The sequence below is a fragment of the Triticum dicoccoides genome, chromosome 7A, assembly GCF_002162155.2.
Source record: "Triticum dicoccoides isolate Atlit2015 ecotype Zavitan chromosome 7A, WEW_v2.0, whole genome shotgun sequence".
NCBI classification, from domain to species: Eukaryota; Viridiplantae; Streptophyta; class Magnoliopsida; order Poales; family Poaceae; genus Triticum; species Triticum dicoccoides.
The window spans coordinates 14,590,721-14,597,208 of NC_041392.1; positions in this window are offsets into that span (position 1 = coordinate 14,590,721).

Consider the following 6,488-nt stretch of genomic DNA (forward strand, 5'->3'; position numbering starts at 1 on the left):
CCTGTGACAGACAACAAATCAAGATCAAGCAAGAACACATAAAGAAATGGAGATAGTAACTAGTCAACTGCTTGAAATACGGCCAGATGTGCAACACGTTATCATATACCCGTAACGAGAAGTGCTATCATATACCTGTAACATCATGCGGAAAGAATGTAAGCGACATCAAATCGATATATATTTTGAAATTCCCCTCCATGTCTGCTGAACATTTGGAAACACAGGTACTTGAAACAGCTCGCCGGGTGCTAGAACAACATGCATCCCATGTATTCGACAGAACAAACCATGTAAAGCATCGCTTATTCAACAGAGCAAACCATGTAAAGCATCGCTCCGAAACAGCGATCACATTTGGAGAGCACGGGTTGTTAGAGTAATCTTTTGTTTGTAGTGCATGTACTAATTGTGCTAGCATGTGTAGTCCTTGGTCTTGGGCCAAGTACGTGTCAGGTCAGAGTCTAAGTAGTACACGTGCTAGGTTGTTGTACGTGTCTAGTTGAGTTTGAGTCCTAGTAGTATTAGTAGGTCTTGTACGAATATATTTAGGTCTTTGGATTGCTTGCGTCGGTTGCTTATACTTGTATATAAGCACAACCTAGGCGTCTGTCTATTGCACCGTGGCGAGAAAACACAAAATAAAAAGAGAAACAAAGGGAACGACAAGGGCCCTTGGCTATAAAAGTTTTTGTGCGCGCGTTCGTCATACTGTGATGTGATCGATCCTGTGGGCGAGTTCCAACAATTGGTATCTAGAGCAAAGTTTAGGAGTCGAGTGCTTGCCCCGGGGTTGCGACCCGGCTAGTGCCTCAGGGCGGGCCATGAGGTCGCTGGATGATGCGGCGAAGAGGAGGAACAATCGATCGTCGTTCGACGAAGCGACATGGAGGGAGACGGCAGGCTGTCATTGGCAAGGTGGTGGAAGGAGGTCGTTGATGGGAGGGATGGTGCCGAGGTGCAGCGCTGGAATTCATCAAGATCGTCGTCCGGGGGAGTCAGATGAGTCAAGGAGTCGTGCGAGTTTGCACGGTCAGTCGTCGTTGCGTGTGTGAGTCATCGTCGTGTCCAAGTGCTCGTCTTGGTGATGATTCGTTGGAGTGAAAGCAATGTGCACGGTGTTCCGTGAGTTATGTCCATGTCCTCCTGGAGCGTCCTCGTTGCGGCCAGTGTGGATTCGGTGTGATGCCGAAGGCGGACGGTGGTAGGCAAAGCCATCGTAAAGCGAGGAGGTGTGCGAGCGGTGGAGAGTGGATCTACTGCAAGCAAGTACAAGAGGAGTATGGTGCGAACCGTGTGCAAGGTGACCGCCAAGCAATGCCGGTGGCACAACATAGCAGAGCAAGGAGGTGCGCTGCATGTTTCCAAGCGGGTCATACTTGATGTATAGACATGACAGGTTTAGTGAGTCGTTGATGTGGTAAGTTTGGATTAGGGAGAGAATGTTAGAGTAATCTTGAGTTTGTAGTGCATGTACTAATTGTGCTAGGACGTGTAGTCCTTGGTCTTGGGCCAAGTACGTGTCACGTCAGAGTCCAAGTAGTACACATGCTAGGTTGTTGTACGTGTCTAGTTGAGTTTGAGTCCTAGTAGTACTAGTAGGTCTTGTACGAATATATTTAGGTCTTTGGATTGCTTGGGTCGGTTGCTTATACTTGTATATAAGCACAACCAAGGCATCTGTCTATTGTACCGTGGCGAGAAAACACAAAATAAAAAGAGAAACAAAGGTCACGACAAGGGCCCTTGGCTATAAAAGTTTTTGTGCGCGCGTTCGTCGTACTGTGATGTGATCGATCCTGTGGGCGAGTTCCAACAATTGGTATCTAGAGCAAAGTTCAGGAGTCGAGTGCTTGCCCCGGGGTTGCGACCCGACTAGTGCCTCGGGGTGGGCCATGAGGTCGCTGGATGATGCGGCGAAGAGGAGGAACAATCGTTCGACGGAGCGACATGGAGGGAGACGGCAGGCTGTCATTGGCAAGGTGGTGGAAGGAGGTCGTTGATGGCAGGGATGGTGCCGAGGTGCAGCGCTGGAATTCATCAAGATCGTCGTCCGGGGGAGTCAGATGAGTCAAGGAGTCGTGCGAGTTTGCATGGTCAGTCGTCGTTGTGTGTGTGAGGCATCGTCGTGTCCAAGTGCTCGTCTTGGTGATGATTCGTTGGAGTGAAAGCAATGTGCACGGTGTTCCGTGAGTTATGTCCATGTCCTCGTGGAGCGTCCTGGTTGCAGCCAGTGTGGATTCGGTGTGATGCCGAAGGCGGATGGTGGTAGGCAAAGCCATCGTAAAGCGAGGAGGTGTGTGAGCGGTGGAGAGTGGATCTACTGCAAGCAAGTACAAGAGGAGTATGGTGCGAACCGTGTGCAAGGTGACCGCCAAGCAATGCCGGTGGCACAACATAGCAGAGCAAGGAGGTGCGCTGCATGTTTCCAAGCGGGTCATACTTGATGTATAGACATGACAGGTTTAGTGAGTCGTTGATGTGGTAAGTTTGGATTAGGGAGAGAATGTTAGAGTAATCTTGAGTTTGTAGTGCATGTACTAATTGTGCTAGGACGTGTAGTCCTTGGTCTTGGGCCAAGTACGTGTCAGGTCAGAGTCCAAGTAGTACACATGCTAGGTTGTTGTACGTGTCTAGTTGAGTTTGAGTCCTAGTAGTACTAGTAGGTCTTGTACGAATATATTTAGGTCTTTGGATTGCTTGGGTCGGTTGCTTATACTTGTATATAAGAACAACCTAGGCATCTGTCTATTGTACCGTGGCGAGAAAACACAAAATAAGAAGAGAAACAATGGGCACGACAAGGGCCTTTGGCTATAAAAGTTTTTGTGCGCGCGTTCGTCGTACTGTAATGTGATCGATCCTGTGGGCGAGTTCCAACAATTGGTATCTAGAGCAAAGTACAGGAGTCGAGTGCTTGCCCCGGGGTTGCGACCCGACTAGTGCCTCGGGGCGGGCCATGAGGTCGCTGGATGATGCGGCGAAGAGGAGGAACAATCGTTCGACGGAGCGACATGGAGGGAGACGGCAGGCTGTCATTGGCAAGGTGGTGGAAGGAGGTCGTTGATGGGAGGGATGATGCCGAGGTGCAGCGCTGGAATTCATCAAGATCGTCGTCCGGGGGAGTCAGATGAGTCAAGGAGTCGTGCGAGTTTGCACGGTCAGTCGTCGTTGCGTGTGTGAGTCATCGTCGTGTCCAAGTGCTCATCTTGGTGATGATTCGTTGGAGTGAAAGCAATGTGCACGGTGTTCCGTGAGTTATGTCCATGTCCTCGTGGAGCGTCCTGACGGCGGCCAGTGTGGATTCGGTGTGATGCCGAAGGCGGACGGTGGTAGGCAAAGCCATCGTAAAGCGAGGAGGTGTGCGAGCGGTGGAGAGTGGATCTACTGCAAGCAAGTACAAGAGGAGTATGGTGCGAACCATGTGCAAGGTGACCGCCAAGCAATGCCGGTGGCACAACATAGCAGAGCAAGGAGGTGCGCTGCATGTTTCCAAGCGGGTCATACTTGATGTATAGACATGACAGGTTTAGTGAGTCGTTGATGTGGTAAGTTTGGATTAGGGAGAGAATGTTAGAGTAATCTTGAGTTTGCAGTGCATGTACTAATTGTGCTAGGACGTGTAGTCCTTGGTCTTGGGCCAAGTACGTGTCAGGTCAGAGTCCAAGTAGTACACATGCTAGGTTGTTGTACGTGTTTAGTTGAGTTTGAGTCCTAGTAGTACTAGTAGGTCTTGTACAAATATATTTAGGTCTTTGGATTGCTTGGGTCGGTTGCTTATACTTGTATATAAGCACAACCTAGGCATCTGTCTATTGTACCGTGGCGAGAAAACACAAAATAAAAAGAGAAACAAAGGGCACGACAAGGGCCCTTGGCTATAAAAGTTTTTGTGCGCGCGTTCGTCGTACTGTGATGTGATCGATCCTGTGGGCGAGTTCCAACAATTGGTATCTAGAGCAAAGTTCAGGAGTCGAGTGCTTGCCCCGGGGTTGCGACCCGACTAGTGCCTCGGGGTGGGCCATGAGGTCGCTGGATGATGCGGCGAAGAGGAGGAACAATCGTTCGACGGAGCGACATGGAGGGAGACGGCAGGCTGTCATTGGCAAGGTGGTGGAAGGAGGTCGTTGATGGGAGGGATGGTGTCGAGGTGCAGCGCTGGAATTCATCAAGATCGTCGTCCGGGGGAGTCAAATGAGTCAAGGAGTCGTGCGAGTTTGCACGGTCAGTCGTCGTTGCGTGTGTGAGTCATCGTCGTGTCCAAGTGCTCGTCTTGGTGATGATTCATTGGAGTGAAAGCAATATGCACGGTGTTCCGTGAGTTATGTCCATGACCTCGTGGAGCGTCCTGACTGCGGCCAGTGTGGATTCGGTGTGATGCCGAAGGCGGACGGTGGTAGGCAAAGCCATCGTAAAGCGAGGAGGTGTGCGAGCGGTGAAGAGTGGATCTACTGCAAGCAAGTACAAGAGGAGTATGGTGCGAACCGTGTGCAAGGTGACCGCCAAGCAATGCCGGTGGCACAACATAGCAGAGCAAGGAGGTGCGCTGCATGTTTCCAAGCGGGTCATACTTGATGTATAGACATGACAGGTTTAGTGAGTCGTTGATGTGGTAAGTTTGGATTAGGAAGAGAATGTTAGAGTAATCTTGAGTTTGTAGTGCATGTACTAATTGTGCTAGGACATGTAGTCCTTGGTCTTGGGCCAAGTACGTGTCAGGTCAGAGTCCAAGTAGTACACATGCTAGGTTGTTGTACGTGTCTAGTTGAGTTTGAGTCCTAGTAGTACTAGTAGGTCTTGTACGAATATATTTAGGTCTTTGGATTGCTTGGGTCGGTTGCTTATACTTGTATATAAGCACAACCTAGGCATCTGTCTATTGTACCGTGGCGAGAAAACACAAAATAAAAAGAGAAACAAAGGGCACGACAAGGGCCCTTGGCTATAAAAGTTTTTGTGCGCGCGTTCGTCGTACTGTGATGTGATCGATCCTGTGGGCGAGTTCCAACAATTGGTATCTAGAGCAAAGTTCAGGAGTCGAGTGCTTGCCCCGGGGTTGCGACCCGACTAGTGCCTCGGGGCGGGCCATGAGGTCGCTTGATGATGCGGCGAAGAGGAGGAACAATCATTCGACGGAGCGACATGGAGGGAGACGGCAGGCTGTCATTGGCAAGGTGGTGGATGGAGGTCGTTGATGGGAGGGATGGTGCCGAGGTGCAGCGCTGGAATTCATCAAGATCGTCGTCCGGGGGAGTCAGATGAGTCAAGGAGTCGTGCGAGTTTGCACGGTCAGTCGTCGTTGCGTGTGTGAGTCATCGTCGTGTCCAAGTGCTCGTCTTGGTGATGATTCATTGGAGTGAAAGCAATGTGCACGGTGTTCCGTGAGTTATGTCCATGTCCTCGTGGAGCGTCCTGACGGCGGCTAGTGTGGATTCGGTGTGATGCCGAAGGCGGACGGTGGTAGGCAAAGCCATCGTAATGCGAGGAGGTGTGCGAGCGGTGGAGAGTGGATCTACTGCAAGCAAGTACAAGAGGAGTATGGTGCGAACCGTGTGCAAGGTGACCGCCAAGCAATGCCGGTGGCACAACATAGCAGAGCAAGGAGGTGCGCTGCATGTTTCCAAGCGGGTCATACTTGATGTATAGACATGACAGGTTTAGTGAGTCGTTGATGTGGTAAGTTTGGATTAGGGAGAGAATGTTAGAGTAATCTTGAGTTTGTAGTGCATGTACTAATTGTGCTAGGACGTGTAGTCCTTGGTCTTGGGCCAAGTACGTGTCAGGTCAGAGTCCAAGTAGTACACATGCTAGGTTGTTGTACGTGTCTAGTTGAGTTTGAGTCCTAGTAGTACTAGTAGGTCTTGTACGAATATATTTAGGTCTTTGGATTGCTTGGGTCGGTTGCTTATACTTGTATATAAGCACAACCTAGGCATCTGTCTATTGTACCGTGGCGAGAAAACACAAAATAAAAAGAGAAACAAAGGGCACGACAAGGGCCCTTGGCTATAAAAGTTTTTGTGCGCGCGTTCGTCGTACTGTGATGTGATCGATCCTGTGGGCGAGTTCCAACAATTGGTATCTAGAGCAAAGTTCAGGAGTCGAGTGCTTGCCCCGGGGTTGCGACCCGACTAGTGCCTCGGGGTGGGCCATGAGGTCGCTGGATGATGCGGCGAAGAGGAGGAACAATCGTTCGACGGAGCGACATGGAGGGAGACGGCTGGCTGTCATTGGCAAGGTGGTGGAAGGAGGTCGTTGATGGGAGGGATGGTGCCGAGGTGCAGCGCTGGGATTCATCAAGATCGTCGTCCGGGGGAGTCAGATGAGTCAAGGAGTCGTGCGAGTTTGCACGGTCAGTCGTCGTTGCGTGTGTGAGTCATCGTCGTGTCCAAGTGCTCGTCTTGGTGATGATTCATTGGAGTGAAAGCAATGTGCATGGTGTTCCGTGAGTTATGTCCATGTCCTCGTGGAGCGTCCTGACGGCGGCC